The sequence below is a fragment of the Peromyscus californicus genome, unplaced genomic scaffold, assembly GCF_007827085.1.
Source record: "Peromyscus californicus insignis strain IS unplaced genomic scaffold, ASM782708v3 Scaffold_16__1_contigs__length_79575227, whole genome shotgun sequence".
Lineage (NCBI taxonomy): Eukaryota > Metazoa > Chordata > Mammalia > Rodentia > Cricetidae > Peromyscus > Peromyscus californicus.
In genome coordinates, this window is record NW_026294458.1 from 58,967,351 (window position 1) to 58,987,442 (window position 20,092).

Below are 20,092 nucleotides of genomic sequence, written 5' to 3' on the forward strand. Positions count from 1 at the left end.
ACAGCACCCCTCCATGGCATCTGCATCAGCTCCAGCCTCCAGGTTCTTGCCCTGTTTGAGTTCCTGTTTTGACTTCCTCGATGATTAACAGTGATATGGAAACGTAAGCCAAATAAACCTTTTGCTCCCCAACTTGCTTTTTGGTCACAGTGTTTCATCGCAGCAATAGTAATGCTAACTCAGACATTGGTTTTTTTATTCAAGATCACAATTGAGAAATAGAAACTGGACTCTACATGCCACAGGATCCTTAAGAGTAGGCTCTCTTACTTTAGTTATTACTTGTTTTACCTGTGAGGCCCTGTATTTCAGTCATCACTTCCAGAATGTCTTGTTGGAGTGTCCATATAATCGTTGAGCACAACAATCCATTGATTTATTCCTCATATTCACTTCACAGTTAGGTACTTGTTACTTTAAAACTTGCGAAAGGAAATGGAATTATATTTCTGTCCTTACGAAAACAAAAACAATAATAAAAAAAAAAACTGTTGCCCACAAATGATTCCTTAACTCTGTGCTTCTCCTCAGTTTCTCCCAAGGACAAAGGTGTTGTTCAGTTTATTTTCTAACTTTAGCATTTCTTGGGATTCAGGTGCCTTCTCCCTAAAGAGTGGATGTATTGAGTGACTGCACTGTTTTTCTGCTCTTGAATTTATGTAGTGCTGGTAAACACCTTCTAGTTCCTGAAGACCACTGGTGACGGATTCACATTTTTAACGTCTTTACTTTTCCTCTAAAGGATTCTTGTGTGTCTGCCTTTTTTCCTTTGTGTATGTATCTGATTGAGACTTTGGAATATTCGTAATTCATATAGCATCTGGTCTCTGGAAGACTTCTGTACTTTGCTATACGTCAATATTTCTGGAAGGTCCTTCTTGATGATCCTACAATGTGAGACATGGCTAAATAAATTCTAGTCATGGCTAAATAAATTAACCTTTGAAAGTTTTTTCTCTTTATTCATAGAAAGTAATGTCCTGTGAAGTCTCTTTTTGGAGTAGGAGCTAAGGAGCTATGTCATTGGTGGGGCCATTCTAGATTCCATTTCTTGACATACACTAGAGAGAAAACTCCCCAATCTTATGCCAAATGTTTGCATCTTAAGATCCCAACATTTATCCTGATATATTTTGCTGCTCTTAGTCTTGAATAGCAAAATGATTCCACATTGGTCCTATTTCTATGACATGAGCTTACTACATGTGGCTCAAAGATCTCATTCTTGTAGATAATCATATCTCCTTTGCAATCATCAGTTAGATCAAGTATCTTGCTGTGATTCCAGATTGAATGATATACATACTCTTAATTTTCCAACCATTGGAAGGTTGTTGATTAGAGTGTTACTAAAGAGATGAGTCACCCAGGTCCAGGGCAACATCCATTCTTTCTTTCTTCCAAAATAGAGGCTATTTGTGGGATTCATTGCAATCCCCCCCGCCATTTTCACTATAAAATTTAAACAAGTTATTCAGAAAATCTGTTTAACCTGTCCAGTGTTTTAGTTTCATTCTAATTGTGTTGTAGTTTCTGGTAAAATTCTTTGAGTACTTCCCCAAGGCTATCACTGGAAGGGTTCTTCTTTTTCCTATAGTTTCCACTTCTCAGTTAATTTTTGTTGTAAGACCTTAAGTCAAGTTTATTAGTTCCTATTATTCCTTGAATTTCCTTTTATGAGTGCTTTGAAAAATCTATGCCTTCATAGCTTGACATGTCTGAAGATGTTTTATCTCATCACTTATCTTTTTAGTGTCCTTTTATAGTTTAATTTTTTTTCTTTAATGGCTTACCTTGCAGTTAGTACAAATTGTCAAACCAAAATAAGAGTGAGAAGGGAAGAATAAATAAATACACGTGAATTCAATTTCTTCTTATATTTTTATCAGTACGTCAGTTATCAGGCTTACCTCCTCTTGACGTGAGCTCATCTTAATGCCCTCTCTGCCATCTTGAGATTATTTCCTGTACTTACAACTCCCCCTGTGGCAACACTATTGTTGGGGACTACTTTAGAATGTATATTTCCTAGTCTGAAGTATTAGGAAAGTGCCAACTAAACTGTTTTGGGCAAAGAAGATATAGCCATTTGATTTTAAACATCCCATCTCTAGCCCTTTAGCCCTTTCCTGTTCATAAACTCTATTTTGTTGAAGTCAGTGCACTGGATATTCAAAATGGAGGGGTTTTTGTTTTGAAAAATCATTGTAAATTTATAAAATATTAAGTATATAACTAATTTCTAATTCTTTGTAAGCAGTAAGTCATAATGTGTATTTCATTAACTTTAGTTCAGTTTCACTGTTTATTGGTGTCATTTTTTTATGGTTGTTGCTTTTAACTTTATTTGGTATAATCATCCAAAGTCTATTAATCTGTCCCTTTTTAGAAAACAAGTGGACATTTTTCTCTTAAATTATAGTGCATGGTCATGGTCATTTAGTATTTTTTCCTCACTTGAAATGTATAACATTATTAGGAGACTGAGAGATTTTCATTTGGATGGCTGCCAGTGGAGTTGTGGGGACATCTTTACATTAAGAAAGTTACCACCACATGGATCTTGCTTCTATGAAATTAGACCCTAGATATAGCTAGAGTTTTCCTGCCTGGCCCACAGTCAGGACAAATCTCTATCACCTGCCAGTCCCACAGCTGCTCAGACCCAACCAAGTAAACACAGAGACTTATATTGGTTACAAACTGTATGGCCATGGCAGGCTTCTTGCTAACTGTTCTTATAGCTTAAATTAATCCATTTCTATAAAGCTATACCTTGCCACGTGGCTTGTGGCTTACCGGCATCTTCACATGCTGTTTCTCATCATGGCGGCTGGCAGTGTCTCTCTGACTCAACCTTCCACTTCCCAGCTTTTTTCTCCTCCTTGTCCCACCTATACTTCCTGCCTGGCCACTGGTCAATCAGTGATTTATTTATTGACCAATCAGCAACACACTTGACATACAGACCATCCCACAGTACCTAGATGTCACCTACCATCTCAAAGGACCATCTGTAGCTTTGATGGCCTTATTTCTCTGTGCCAGAGGAAAGCAAGGGTGAGCATGTATGATGAACATGTCAGTCCCCTCTCCACGGAATATGCAAGGGGGTCCTATGAGTAATTGCATCTTTATGAGGAAGGTTCTGATTAAAATGAGATGGGCATAGAAGAGGCCAATGAGATGAATGTGACTATAATGTTATAAGCATATATAAACCTGTAAAATAATAAGTTACTACAGAATTAATATTTTCTCTGTATCCCTGTGATAGACCTTTAAAAATATATTTTAAGAAGATATTTTTACTCCATGAAATTTATAGAAAAAATAAACAACAACAAAAACTCAAATTAGAGAGAAGAAAAAAAAAACAAGTGTCAAGTCTTAACCCTGGCATACATTTCTATGGTTTAGCCATAATTTTTTTCTTCTGTTTACTTCCACGGTACTATTTACAATTCTAAGACAGAACTATCTGTGATGGACCATCAAAGCTACAGAAAGACCTTTGATATGGGAGGTGACATCTAGGGTCTAAATTTCCATCTCCCTCAAATGACAGAATGATTTTATTCTTCTTCTCTTAGAATCTCCAAATATTTCACTGTGGTTGCCTTTGCACTGTGGTTGCTATGACTAAAGAGCTCTTTGTTAACCTGTAACCCCCACTTGACCTTCCGGCTATATAAACTGCAATTCACTTTATAATTCTTGGTTGCATGATACTTTGAGAGAATTAGAATAGAAAATTCTCAAAGTTCCAGACATTTCTAAAATTTTACCATTGATCTCAGCAGCTTCCTTTAAGTAGCTGGGTGTGATGGTGCATGCCTTTAATTTCAGGCTTGGGATGCAGAGGCGAGCAGGTCTCTGTGAATTTGAGGTTAGCCTGGTCCGAATAGTGAGTTTCAGGATATCTAGAGCTACATAGTAGAAACCTGTCTCTCAATAGAAAAAACAAAAACCTCTTTTTCAGTCTGGCTTTTTCTCTTTTTTTTTTTTCTCTCTGTAGGAGGTATTGAATCAATGCCTTGTGCATAGGCAAGTATTCTACCATTAAGCTATATCTCTAGCCTTTTAATGCTATTGGTTGCTTTTTTTGACCAAATACTTTATAGTTATGTTTATTTTATTTCTTTGATTTGTTCTCTCCACATACATTTATATATGTTATCATGAGATATAATCTCTTAGTCTATTTGAGAGAAGCAGAATATAATGATATAATGCTAGGAGGCACACAAACCTCAGAAGTTTATTTTCCAGTGTTCTGAAGGATGGAAAACCCATGATCAAGGTATCAGTACAACTAATACCTGGTGATACCATTTCCTGGCTCATTTATGTGTTGTATTAAAAGTTCTTTTAAAAGTCTTGGTATAGTAGGGCATGTGTGTAATCCCAGTACCTGAGGGTCTGAGGTAAGAGCTGATCATGAGTTTGATGGCATCTTGGGCTATATAGAGACCATATTCTCTCTCTCTCTCTCTCTGTCTCTCTCTCTCTCTCATTCAAACCACCACATACACATAAATATAAGGAGTTCTTTGAGACTTTATTAGACAGACATCAATCCAATTATGAGTTCCCCTCTAATAATAGTTTGTTATTTAAAAAATTAATTTATTGACAATTTCATGCATGTCTTTTATGCATTCTAGTCATAATTACCATCCCGCCTTCCATAAATCTGCCACTTTTGAAAGACTCCATTTCAAACCCTATTACGTTGTCAGTCAAGCTGATTAGCTTTAGCATGTGGATTTGAAAGGGTGATATTTAATCTATTGCAGGAAGTTTAAACAACTGTATATGGGCTCCCCCCAAAGAAAAACCCAACAACAAACACCATTTGGCAGAACAGAGAGTACATGAACATATTCTCATACTCACTCTGTTGCCCATAACTGTTGACATGGCTGCTTTGACTTCATCCTCTTCTCAGTTGTCTTTCCTTGCTGTGTTACTTAAAATCAAATTGTAAACAGCATGCTGGGAAACATTCTAGTATGCAACCATAAGACCAAAGAATTCAATGCTTCCCTTGAGAGAGTCAAATTGTGCTGAACTTGGTGGCTCATGCTTGCAATCTTAGCACTTGAGAAGCTGAGGCAGGAGGATTGTTAAGTACCAGACCCATCCCACCTTCAGAAGGAGACTCTTATTGAACACAATAACATGATACACACACACACACACACACACACACACACACACACACACACACACACACACACGCATGCACATACACACACAAACAAACAATAACAACAACAGACAGGTAAGTCAACTGTCAAAGTTGTTTGCAATAATTTTATTATTAGGAAAGGAATTCCTAATAGTTTTGACTTAATTTAGTTTGTGTAATGATTTCCAACTATCAAAAACTAAAATTTGATCTTTGGCAAAATAGTGAAGATTTATAAGAAAAAGCAATTGTATTTAAAATATAGCATCCTTTCATCATGCTTTCAGGCCTCCTCTTAAAGAGTCTGTTTCCTTTCTCAGCACTTGGCTCTCAGAAGGAGATTAACTTTGCTCTACATTCCATCCAAGTGACACACAAGATTCTCCAAAAGTTACAGCAAGCATAGAACAAATCTTACACCAACATAATATTGTGGATTCCTGTTTCTCTGGACATCATCCCTAAGGATTCCTCTGGAAAGTCTTGCACTAGTTGTTTCCAGTTATTTTCATTTTATGTGTCACCTTAATTGCAGAGAGCAGAGACCATGGCTAATGGCCTTTTTGTAGACATTAATCTGTCAACCTGTTGAAAATATGATATTTGAGCAGATGAGCAAGGATCCTTCCACTTAACATCCTAAGCATACTAATGTACTTAACAAATGCACAACAAGATTAAGTAATCAATGAGAATATCCATTAAGAACAGAGGAACAACACACAGTAAAGGGGATTGGCAGTCTTTGAATGGGATGTGCTCATAAAATTAACAAAAATAAATTTAGATATTAAGCCCTAAAGACTGAATTTGAATGATATGTCATGGGTAGGAGATTGATGTATATGGTGGGTATCCAGGCTTTGACCTGATATTTTACACTGTAATGTTCTACATCAAACCTAGATTTGTAGTGCTAAGATAGATGGGATCTCTTCAATGAGTATGAAATCAGCTATCTGTTTCTCTCCTGATGGTCACATATTAAAAAGACTTTTGAAGCTACCATACTGTGTTGTAATTGGATTGAGGTTGTCTCAGACCCAGAATGCTTCTTGTGTGCTCTTTATTTAGTAAAAACTTGGTGAAATCCTCCTGTACTATCCAAGCAGCAGAGGTGGTAATCACAGGTTCAGACTTTTATAAAGCAAATGACAAAGATTCTGACGGAGTGAGTGTCCTACCGGGTAAATGTAAGCAGATTGGTGTGTCTTTCATTTACCTGTTAGTATTCTGCTTTTTCAGCCCTCAATCTTCCAGATACTGTTTTACACTTTTGTTTTGCACTCAGTTATTTATTTCAGATTTTTCCTTTTAATTGACTGCTCTCTGGACCTTTTCACAATCCTCACACTATGGCACAAATTTAAGACTTGCCACAAGTTACTTTCAATTATTCTAATCACTTATTTATTTAAATTTACTTAATGAACTAACTTAAATTAATTTTGTTCTTGGAAATTTTCATACAGGTATATACTGATGTTTGTTGGTTTTCACTTCCCATCCCCCTCTCCTGCTCCTCCCACTCCTGTGGATGCCTTTCTTCTCAACAAGCTCCCCCTACTGCTTTCATGGTGGTTTGGTGGTTGTGTTGTGCACTGAGTTTGATTCTGGTTTCTTGCATGAGTTGGGGGTTATTTCTTGAAAGATGAGCAACTTTCTTGTTGAAGAAAATGACCACCCACACCTAGCACCCATGAACTGGCCATAGTTCCTTAGGGAAGAATGGGTTCTCAAGAAGCCCCTCCCCCATACACAGCATGGCTAAAAGGAGAGGGGCTCAATATTTAGATCTGACACAGGTAACTATAGGTAGAGTGAGTTTTAAAGTGGAGAATGCCTCTGGAATTTTGATTAGGGATTTGAATCTGAGGATTGCTTTTACTTATGTGGCTATTTAGGTAGAAAAATGCCTTGTGATTTATGGTGTTCCAGAGAGGCTCAAATGTTTTGTTTCTATGGAGCTTTCCTTTTTTTTTTTTAAAGTTTTACTTAAAGTAGAGATTGTTTTATAGAGAGAGTCACTAAAATAAATTTAATTCAGGTGAAAAAACCCATTTGAAGTTTGTAAGGATAGTAAAGATGATATCCTTACCTTTCGAGCAAAGGTCTTCTATAAAATAAAAACAGAAATAGGTTTAGTGGGCCTCAATACTTCCTGCTCATGAGAAATGTCAGTCAAAAAGAAAGGCAAGGCCTACCGTCCCCAATGAGCAGGATGGTAGAGTAATCTTCATTCATCATCTGGCAAGGCAGTCTCAAGAACTGTGGATCATTTAATGGGCATCCCCTAGTAAGAACCCAAGTCACCACAGTGGAAAGAGTTTCATTGTGTAATTTCCGTACATCACCATGACCAAGGCCTCTTGTACAGCTTACTCTTCCAGAGGTATAGGAGTCCCTCATCTTCACCTTGGAGAGTATGGCAGCAGGTAGGCATGGAGCCACAGCTGTGACCTCACTTCTCCATCCACAAACAAGAAGTAGAAAGAACATGCTGGAAATGGTTCAAGTCTTTTGAAACTCCAGAGTCCACTTCCAGAGACATACTTCTCTAGCAGGGCTGTACCTCTCAATCCACGCCCCCCCCAAAAAAACAGCCAACAAATGGGGACCAAGTGTACAAATGGAGGAGACTTATAGGACACATCTCTGTTAAACACTCACATAACCATTTATAATATAATACTGCAGGTTTTCTCTGCTGTAGGAAAATGGCGATGACATGATAGAGAAAATTTATCCACTCAGCAGGAACGCTTGATTAAGAGTTTCAGAAGGGTTGTACCAGCAACCTCTTACAAAGAAATCAAATTAAAAAAAATAATCTTTGAAGAATTAATATCACTTTTAAAAATTAAGACATTGTAACACAAATTTTGGCCAAATTCCATTTTGTTGCTTCAGGTGAAAAATCCAACAATTTATATGATATTGGTGTAAGAGGATCACAATGCATCTTTTCACTGTAGAGGAATTCATTGGAGGGGGGCAACTCATTTTCTTCTTAATTCTAAATTTAAAAAAATTTAACTGAATTTGGAAAAATATGTATTATTTGCATTGTTGTCAACATGTACTATAAAAGGCTGTGGGAAAGCATTCAGAAAACAGTACCTATACATGTATTTAACTATACATTTGTCATCATGAAGCTGAAATGATATGTTCAGTGTCATTCATGCTTTTAACGTTTTACTTACTTACGGTTTTTATTAGAGTTACAGCTAAGAAATAAATCTGTATTTCCTTTGTCAACTTATTGAAAGCATCGCCACTCTGAACACATTGGTGGATATCCTCTAAAAGGTTTGAAAATGGTGCTCATAAATACAGTATTTACTCAAGTATTCACTCAAGCTTGTTCTTTGTCTGCTCTTAAATCCCAATTATGGATATTTTGTCAACAATTTTCAAGAAAGGCAACTGCCTCACATTCACTTAATATTTGACTGAAAGTTTAAGGTTGTATATGATTTAGACAGCTCAATACGGTATGCTATTATGAATACTTGAGAAAGTCACCCTTGCCTTAAAATCTCATTCTATTCACAGAAACACTCAGTAAGGAATTTTTAAAAAGTGTTATACATTATTTATATTTTTTAATGTCTTATGTCCATCTTCACTTATGAACTGTAGTGTTATTAAAGATAGTTCCAATGTTTATTTTTGGAAAGATTTTATTGACTAGTATTGAACTTATGTAAGTTAGGAGTCTGTTTTATTGCATGTAATAAATTGTGACTTTATAATGAGAGAATTTTTTCCCATCATCTGAGAAGCTACTTCTGGCCCACCTACTAAACAGCTGTCAGGAATATGAGTAGGGGCGTGGGCACGATGACTTTCCTAATTTTAGATAGACTTATTAAAGTTCTTAGTAGGTCAAAGTAGGACATCGCTGTGGGATCAATGGTCATGTTCAAGAGACCAGAGAATGGCAGGAGAGTGAGCACAATTTTATATTAATCCATATCAAGACAATCTCAAGGCAACAGGAAACATTTCCTAAGGTTGTGGTGGTATTGTGTTCCCCAAAATATTGTGCATCCTAATAAACTTATCTGGGGTCAGAGACAGAACAGCTACTAGATACAAAGGCTAGAAAATGGTGGCATTCACACCTTTAATCCTAGCATTCCAGAAACAGAAATCCCTTGATCTCTGTGAGTTTAAGGCCACACTGGAAACAGCCAGGCATGGTGACTCGTGCCTTTAATCCCAAGAAGTGAGCCTTTAATCCCAGGGAGTGATGGCAAAAACAGAAAGATATATAAGGCATGAAGACCAGAAACTAGAAGCATTTGGCTGGTTAAGCATTTGGCTGGTTAAGCATTTGGCTGGTTAAGCTTTCAGGCTTCTAGCAGCAGTTCAGCTGAGATTCATTCTGGATGAGGACTGAGAAGCTTCCAGTCTGAGGAAACAGGATTGGCTGAGGAACTGACGAGGTAAGGAAGCTGTGGCTTGTTTTGCTTCTCTGATCTTCCAGCATTCACCCCAATACCTGGCCTCAAACAAGGTGAAGAAAATACGGGCCCGGTGAAGTAGCTCAGTAGGTCAGAGGGCTTGCTGGGCCAATGTAAGGATGGACTGTAAATCCACAGGACCCATATCAAAGGCTGAACTTTGAAGTGTGTGCCTGTAACCTCAGCCTGGAAAGAAGCAAGAGACAGGCATGTGCTGGGAGTCCTTTGGCCAACCAGCCTAGCCCAAATGATGATCTTGGGCTTCACGGGAAGACTTTGCTTCAAGGCCATAAGGTAGAGAGGTGAAGAAGTCATCTGTTTTCTTCCTTCTCTAGCCTGCGTGATGATACAAGCTTTCAGCACTTGCATGCATGCACAGCATACACACATGCACCACACACATGTGCAACTCATAGCATATACATTCATTTTACGTGCACACATACCCAACATACGTACACACACACACACACACACACACACACACACACACACACACCAAGTATCCCACACCTCTTTATCTGTGAGTCACCAGCTGTAGCCTATTGTTTCTTTACCCTGTGTATAGTACTTTTTCTACAGAGACTCCCTTCAACTACTCTCAGAGATTTCCTTAGTTTTGTACTGTGTTGCATTTTCTTGATTTCTTTTTTGTTGTTCTGTGTGTGCATTTTCTTGACTTTGCATCTCATATTTTTCTCTTCTGAACTTTCTGATTTTGATGAAGTTTGTGTTACACTAGATTTAGAAATGATCTTATAATGAGTTGTAACATATTCAACATCTGCATCCTCAGGGTGCATGTTGAATTTCTGTATTTTTAGACTCACTTTTGTTTCATTGATTTTAAATATAATTTCCTTCCCCTGTTATTCTTTTTCAGATTTATTTTGATTTTTATTAATGTGTCTATGTTTGTGTGAGTGTATGCCATGTGTGCGTGTTCCAATGGAGGCTAGAAGAGAGCCTCTCGTTCCTCTGACCTGGGTGCTGTAAAAGAGCTCCTGTCCCCAGATGAGCAGGAAGAGCTCTGTACCCCTGAGCATCTCTCCAGACCCCTTCTTTCTTATTTGCACAGGCTCTAATTTATTTTTAAAATCTAGCATCTCTGAATGAGTTTCAATGCCTTCCTTTTTTCACTTATACATATAAACCTGAAAATCTTCACCAATCACAACTTACAGTTATGTATATCATACTGTATTTGATTAGCCAGATGTGTCTAAGCTGTTGAAAATATTTTCTCTGTTTGGTTTTCATTTCTTAGTTACATGATTTGGTTTTAAAATGAGTTGCCTAACTTTCAGTGTTTGAACATTTTTGAGGAGACATTATATCTAGAGAGTTACAGAGATTTCTGCTTTAATTTCCATTTGATTGCATTAAATATGATGCCTGATTATAGTCATCTGAAATTTGGTGAGACATTCATTATAGTTCATCACATATTCCAGTTATGTTCATAAAAACAATATTCCGCCGGGCGGTGGTGGCGCACGCCTTTAATCCCAGCACTCGGGAGGCAGAGCCAGGCGGATCTCTGTGAGTTCGAGGCCAGCCTGGGCTACCAAGTGAGTTCCAGGAAAGGCGCAAAGCTACACAGAGAAACCCTGTCTCGAAAAACCAAAAAAAAAAAAAAAAAAAAAAAAAAAAAAAAAAAAAAAAAAACAATATTCCATATAAAATTGGAAAAAGTAAAACATATAGTGATTTTGAATTATTCCCTTTATTTAATAAAATTGCATTGGTTAGTTTTTGCTCTTGAAATCATCTTTCTGAAAGAGGTTTATTTTGTGCAAATATAGAGTTGAGATTTTAGATTAATATACAGTTATATTTGCCATATCTTCCTATTAAATTGAGTTGTTTATCATTCTGAAATGTCCGATTTATTTTCCATAATATTCCTTCTTATAACTTTAACTTTGGGGTCATATAGTCTCATTAGTTTTGTTTAAATATTTTTATTACAATTATTTAGTTGAGTGTGTGTGTGTCTGTGTGTGTGTGGTGTGTGTGTGTGTGTGTGTGTGTGCGTGTGTGTGTGTGTGTGTGTGTTAGGACATCAGAGGACGAACTGAGGGAGTCAGATCTTTCCTTCTGCCATGTGTATCCAAGGGATTGAACTCAGGTCATCAGGCTTTGGGGCAAGTATCTTTTATCTGCTGAGCCATCTCCCTGCCCCTTACTTACAAAATACCTCATCTTTTCCACTTAAATTATGTCCTTTCCAAGCAACATCTCATTCAACCAGATTTTTATATCTTACTTGGATATTTTTTTAAAATTTATTTATTTAAAAAGGTTTTTTTTTTTCATTTTACATACAAATCCCAGTTCCTCCTTCCTCCCTTTCTCCTGCCAGGGCGGTGGGATATATTTAATTGAGTATTATGTATTTAAATTTAACTTAGTTACTGAGACTATTGAGTTTACACTGGTAAATTTGCTACTATCTTTTAGTTACATTTATTTATTCTTTCTCTTTAATTTCTTTATATTAATGTTTTTATTTCATTTGTTTTTGTCACTATTTAGCTATGTTTTCTTGTACTATATTATAGACATTATCCTACAGATCTGATCATCATGTTTGACTTATGTTCTATATGAATTCCATCCTTTACTTCTCTCCCTAGTGACACAATAACCTTGTCGTTTAACTCCATTTAGGCCCTCCTGCTTTTCATAATTTTTTCCCAGAACTTTTCTTTGGGAAAGTTTTAAATATTACATAACAATGTTCTTTTCAGATACTTTTATTAGTGATTATTTTCTTTAATCTGAAGACCTCCTGAGTCATTCTTCTAGTACAGTGAGAGGGCACAAAATTTTCTGTATGCCTAAAATATTTGTTGATTTGATTTCATTTTTGATGGATGTTTCCAGCAGATAGAGAGGATTCTAAATTGGCAGGGCTGTATTTTTGTATCTTTGAGCACTTTACCTGTATAGTCATTCATCTTGCTTTTATCATTTAGTGTGATTTTTATGTTGTTATTATCCTATACCTATTAGAAAAGAATGGCTGTCCTGTCATTTTTATGAACACACACCGTGTATTTCAACCATGTTCACCCCCGCCCCCGCTGCCATCTCTGCCCCCTCCACCGCACAGCTAACTTTCCTTCTGCCTTTATGTCTTTTTATTTTTTTTTAATGTGATCTTTAATATCTTTCCTGTTAACCCTTCTTTCTTTTTTTTGGGGGGGGGGTTTAAAGGCTTAAGTTTATTTATAAGTTAATTTATTTTCTCATTTTGGAAAATATTTGTTGAGAAAGGCTTCGAATATTGCCTCTCCCTGTTCACGGGTCCACATTTTTGAACTTGGGCTATCCTTAAACATTTCAGTGTCTGTCTGTCCCTCGCTGTCTCCATCTTTCCCTCCCCCAGGATTGTTTTCAGTTAACTGATCCTTTTGTCCATGGAACCTAATAATTTACAAATACAATGAATTTGCTCTTAATTTACATTGTGTTTCTGTTTTATACTTTTCTTTTTCCCCTTTTATTAAAAATGGATGTTTTTTTTCTCATATAGTGTATCTGATTACCATCCCTTCCCTCTACCCCTCTCAGTCCCTCCCCACCTTTTCTCCCACCAAGATCCACTCTCTTTCTCTTTCTCCTCAGAAAATAAGCAGGCATCTAACAGATAACAACAAAACACAAAATGTGATAAAAAATAAGATGGAATAAGATAAAACAAAAACCATCATATCAAAGTTGGACAAGACAAATTTTCACTGAATTACTTTTTAATGATGTATTGTCTCTAGTAAGGTTCTCCAGATTTTTCTCGAATATTATAAAAATACCAGTTATTATTATGTTAGAGTACTTACATGTCACTGTTACACCCACATCAAATGTGAGTGTTTTTCTAGCTTCCGTTTTATCTGTCAATCATTGAGTTAGCCCTATTTTTCTCTTTTTACAAATATGCTTTAACATTATCATGTTAAATATAGGAAAGCTTGGTTGAAAAATAGGACAGCCTGTCAACATATGTGTCTTGGAAGTTAGGTTCAGGACTTATTCTGATTACTGTATTTGATTTAGCTTTAGTCCCACACCTTTTGGGCAAAATGGTAACTTCGAGAGGGCGAGACAGATCGCAGGGCTGTATGTGTTAACAAGGCTTCAACTCCCATTCCTGCTTTCCCAGAACAACTTGCTGGATGAAATTTCTGTCTAGATTTTCAGCTTTGCAGAGATTAACACCTGTGCTTCTTGGGTTCTTATCCCTGTATGTGGAAAAAGACAACTGTTACTGATTTGAGGAGAAAATTACATTTGGTTTTTGAAGATCTAATCTAATCTCATTTTTTTTTTCATCCTGTGAGAATAGCAGCAGGTACACTCTGGCTGTTCTAGCATTGAGTCCAACTTCTGTAGTTAGTGAGAATCTTTTCTGTCTTGTCTCTAGTCCCCTGTATTCAAGTTGGGAAATAACACTCAAGAAAAAGTAAATAAGGGACTTTCATTGACACTCACTTGTCTTTGCCCAACTGTCATAACATTTCAGTTCTCACTTGTGATGATGATTGTAACGCAAAGCTTTTGATGTTATTATAGGAGTTGGATGGGTACATGAATTAACATTTATATTTTGTTCTGCTCTAAAGATTGTTTCCTCCAGGCACCTTTGTCAGCATCAGCTACTTCATCATGGCCATAAGCAGAGTCCTGTCAGGTGTTGGGAAATTACTATACTGTGGTGGGTATGATTCCATGCCCACTAATTTTTCTGGGCACTTAGAGAACACTTTCTAGAGATTCATTTTCTTTGGTTGAAGAATACTTATTAAGTTAGGTTATGGATGTCTTTACCAAGATTTTATTCATTTATTCCAAAACCTCCTGTTTCTTAAAATGTGGATACCCTGATATCATCTTACAATTTCTCCTTTGTTTTCTCCTCTTAATGTACTTACTATTTTTTTGGTTGGGTAAGATTTTGTCCTAGGTTTAACTTACAATGTCTTCATAGATTTCTTTTTAAAACTGAGAAGGCCAGACTAATACCATGACAGGCTCCTAGTAACTCAGTTAAGAACTACGCCTCAGTTCCTGACTCTTGAACCTGGACAGACAGTTTCTGAGGAAGCCATGAACAAAGGGCAATCAATCACCATCATCCCTGACAACAAAGACAAGGGGAACTGCACATACCAACCAGGCCTGAGCCAGCCCCCATAGTATCTCAAGGCAATAACCAAATAAGGACAGAGCCTGGGACTTGTCCAGACTTGCTCCCAAATGGAAAAACTACAGCCTTAGCCAACCCCTGCTAGCCCTAACCAATCAGGAACATACTAATATGATTGCCACTGGCATAAGCCAATAATAGATAAGATGACCTAACTATCTTTAGAATTCCTTTAGCTATGTAAAAAAGAGCCATCAAATTTCTCTCATGGTCACCATTTTGCCTTTGTGTCTGAGGTGTGGCCCCAGCATGCTGGAACTCTTACTCTTGAGATAATAAATGCTCTTGGTGGTTGCATACATGGATGGCGGTCTTTTGTGGGAGTTCTCTAGGACCCTAACAAAAGTGAACTTAATTTAATTTTCAATAGCTTTTTTTGTTATCTAAATCTTCCTACTCCATGGATCTGATAGTTTTCGTAGTTTTTAATGATATTAAAAATAGACATTTAGAAGCATAATTTCTCTGAAGTAATGTGTTCTCCTTCATTCTGTTTCTTTTCTCAGTACATGCTTTCATTTTTATTTCTCCCCTGTATTGTCAAGCTTTACTTGTTTCTCTGATTAAAATATAGGGTCTTTGGAGATTAACAAAATACTGTATGCAGGGTGAGACTTATCAACTGTGACATCATGATGTTCAATCTGTCTAATGAAAACAACTTGCCTGGCACAATTTTTCTGTTATTTACTTACTTATTCTACCTACGATGGCATAGTATTCTCCACATAAAACAGTACAGAATTTACAATTTGTGGGAAAGCCCTATCCTCCACATAATCATTTAGTGGTCAAGAAAAATAAAGCTTCGATAGCTTTAATACATGATGACGGTCAAATGTATCCCACAGATTTATTTGAATTTTAGACAAGAGAAGATATCTTGAAGAAATAAGTTTGGAAAGTATGGCTGTGTCACACTTAAAAGAGAGACACATTGACTTTAGTCATGCTTTACCACCATCGCTTTGACTACACATTGATAGGGTGATGTAAACAAACACCATTTCTTGTTGAATGATACATTTTTGTTATTTTGTTCACCATTGCTTTTACATGCTAATTTGAGGGATTTTTAAAGTGATGATGCCACACAGAGCCTTCTATTCACCTTTCTTGAAAGTAAGCATGCAGAAACTAGCATTTTGAGAGCCAAATTGTGGAAGAAAATAATATGGGAAGACCCAGCATTTACATTGTATTCATCCTTCGAATGTGAATAGTAGGCCTTAATTCTTCTAGAGGAGAGGAAAAGAATTTTTTCTCACATAGGGTGACTTCTTTGTAAACATGGTTTAACCAGTTTCATAACTCTACCGCTTTCTGTCTCTATGTCCCAAAACATCAGGTACCTCTGATGCTTGAATTAATTTGGGAATGACTTTTACCTTTGTCTACTGATGGTTAAATCTGGTTTCAGTAACCTGTTGGCTCCTTGCATTCTACTTTCTTTTTTTTTCATGAACTTGAAAAAGAAATTATCATTAAGAAATTTTCTATTCATTTTACATATCAACCACAGATTTCCCTTTCCTCCCTCCTCCCGCCCCCCCCCAGCCTTCCTCCCCAACCCACCCCCCATCCCCACCTCCTCTAAGGCAAGGTCTCCCATGGGGAGTCAGCAGAGCCTGGTACCTTCAGTTGAGGCAGGTCCAAGCCTCTCCCTGCTGCACCAAGGCTACGCAAGGTGTCCCACTGGGCTCCAAAAAGCTAGCTCATGCACCAGGGATGGATCTCGATCCCAAGCATTCTACTTGTTTTATCTCTGTTGTTCACACTGATACCTCCTTTTAGAAAAGAAAAGGAGCACTTGCAGTCTTAGAAAGATGAGCCCCAAGGGAAGTTTTCTTACGTATGCCACCAGAAAATTTGGTTGGTATCAGTTGCTGGTTAAGGCAAGAGGAGGCTTTCCAGAGTCACAGAGATTAATGGACATGGACTGAAAAAAAAATATATTCTTCTTTTGACCTCCCTCAATTCAGAGTCATGGCTGCACCACACAGAGGGCTAACCAGTTGTAAGTGCTAAGGAAATGAAGGGATATGATAATCTACCAAGTCACTATGGCCACATAGTGTGAGGAGAAAGACTCTTATATACTTTGATGGGAAAGGCTGTGACACTGACACAGAGCCGGTTAGTTTTCCAGCAGAAGCCTAAAGCTGGGAAGGAAAGGGGATATTACATGAAAATGTGCCTAGGAAAAAGTTGTTAGGGTATGAAGACACCCTTCACTCATGCTTATAACCACCTTCCCCTCCTTGAAGGCCAGCAATGTTGCACCCAAATCACTGTTGTATTGTTCAAACTTCCCATAAGCCCTTTCTGTTTTCCATTTCCACTTTTAAAGAGTCAGTTGACTTTGCTATAAACTAAAGCTCAGATAATGGACAATGATTTTCTTATTGATAGAGTAACTGGATAGTGGCCTTTGTGAGATCAGACCTGTAGTTTCCCTTTGATATGTAAGAAGACATGTTACAGTTACTGGTATAGGAATGTGAGCAAGTTTGTAGGACTTTCATTCTATCCACCACACAGGGAATAAGTCAAAAGAAACTGTCAACAACAAAATATTGAAAGAAGCCAGTTGGCAAATCAGCTCTCCCTCCTGATTAGCACCTTCCAGGAGGCATGACCATATGAAGAAAATTCCAACGTTTTCAGAAAGTGACAAGACCATGCTTCCTTTGCACACCTGTGCAGTACGTGTGAGCAGACTTTCCCTCTTGCATGTAGTGACACGAACTGTCATGCAAACCAGAATGCTCCTTTTAATTGGAGATTCAGTCACCACCCCGTATGACAATTTAGGATTTACCACGCGGCAGCAGTGGAATGCTTGTATCCAATTCATCCTGTCATTAAATGAGTTATCTTAGAGGAAAACAATAATTGAACACATGAAATGATTTTAAGACCTTGGTGACAACTTCTTAGATAAAACTTTAAAAAGAAGCAAACAAACTTGAAAGTAGGATGAGGCTTGCTGGGGTGAAGAAATTTCTGTGCCGGGGATGAGAGGATGCAGTAGGGGAGGAAATGACAAAACTTCATTATATGCATGTTTTAAATTGTCAAAAGAATAAAAACAAGTTTCCTGCTAATCCTTGTAACTTATGGGAGAATAAGTAATATTGATGAAAGACCATCATATTAACAGTTATTCAAGTCCCGTAGCTTTGTTTTTGTTTTTTTGTTTTTTTAAATAGAATGTTCTTATTTAGGAAAATTAGTCTTAAAAACTGAGGTGTAATGATAAACTTTACCCAAATAGATTCACTACTAACTGTCTTGAGGTAAGTGTAAACAAAACAAAATCTTTCTGAGAAAATATTATGAACTTATGCTTTTCAAGTACCACCCTGCCTCCAAAATAATCACTATTAAACAATTCCAGCATTGCACGTTTGGACTCTAAAACATAAGCATTGAAATTTCAAGCTGTGAATTGGTAGGCATAAAAAAAGCCCCCAGAGTTAGAGCCATTTTGATGATGAACTTTATCTTGTTCTGTGATCTGAATGTTTGTCATTGTGGAGACAGCGGCATACAGAGTGGTTCCCGATGTTAATTATACTATGAATATTTTCCATACCTATTAAGCATGGTGAAGTTGTTTTTAAAGCATGAGTCATTTTAGGAGACTGACAAGCTTTTTTTTAATTTATTGGTTTCGCATCTCATTCCAAGTTGGCTCTTCTTATGGAAGCCATTGTATTATTTATAAGGTTAAGATGATTGGCTGTTATTTTACAGTCTTACAGCCAATTTGCGCTGACGTGACTCTTTTGATGAGATCATCATGATTGTAAATCTAAGGTTATGCTTTTGATCTTCATAAAGGAGTTTGCTGTCCTCCATCTTGTGAACACAGATGGCACTCGCATTCCCTATGAGTTATCTTATAAATGAGTGTCTTTGATCTTGGAGGAGGAGGCCATCGGTTTCTTATCTGCAGTAAAACTCAACCAATTAAGAATATCCTGACAGCAGCAGGTCAGAGCTGTATTCTTAATAAGGAAAGCAGCATAAGGGTGGAAATATACCAAATCAGTTACTAATTTTCTTTGGATGTCACATCTAAACTAAGTTTTAAATCTGTAAACTATAAACTAGTTCTAATTTCTCTAGTAAAAACAATTCCCAATAAGTTTCAATTGTAAAGTTATTTCACATTTGGATAATATATTAAAATATCATAATTTTAAATTGTAATTAATATATGAAGAAAATTAGTAAAAATAATGCTGAATATTATATATATGATATATATATGTGATAGCACATATGATACTATTTCTAACTTGCCTGAATTTATGACTCAAGGCATGTAATGGTTCCCTTGTTTATGATATTCACTAGGTTACACATACTTATTTGTTTAAGCTGGTCAAGTATGGACTATCAACGAATCTTGTTTAAAAGATATATAGTAAAAATCCTTCACACACACACACACACACACACACACACACACACACACACACCACACCACACACACGTGCACAACACTGAATTCCCCAAAAACATTCCATGCATTACTGCAATTTAATTTTTTTCACTGTTCTCAGATTTTAATCTGCTATATTTTTAGTTAACAAATATTAGTAATTATGACTTCCTTTTTTTAGTGATTTTATTTTCATTTTATGTGCATTCGTGTTTCACCTGTATGCACATCTGTCCAGACTACCTGGAATTGGAGCCACAGTAGTGAGTTGCCATGTGGGTGCTGGGAATTGAACCCAGATCCTCTGGAATCGCAGTCAGTGCTCTTAACCGATGAGTCATCTGTCCAGCATCCTTGAGTTTCTCAAACTTTTCTAATGAAGTATTAGATCAAACAATTGAGATGAATAGTAAGATGAACTATACAGTCTTAAAAAACAAAGAGTGCATATATGTGTGTTGCATGTATATGTATACGTGAATGTGTATGCTTATGTGAATGCATGTGCATATGTTTATGGATATGTGTATGTAAGAGCAGAGACCAGGAGAAAGAGGGATAACATTGCATAATTTAATTTTATTATATATTAATTTGCATAACCTTATCAAATATTTAGGGAAAAAATTCAGTAAGAATGGCAAGAAGTTACCTTATTTTTCCTTTTTCTTCAGCCCACCTAGTGAAGAGTCTTATTATGTAGCAAATAGCTAATTTATACCCTTCCTTTCAGGTCTTTTTACTCTGATGCATGTTCATAA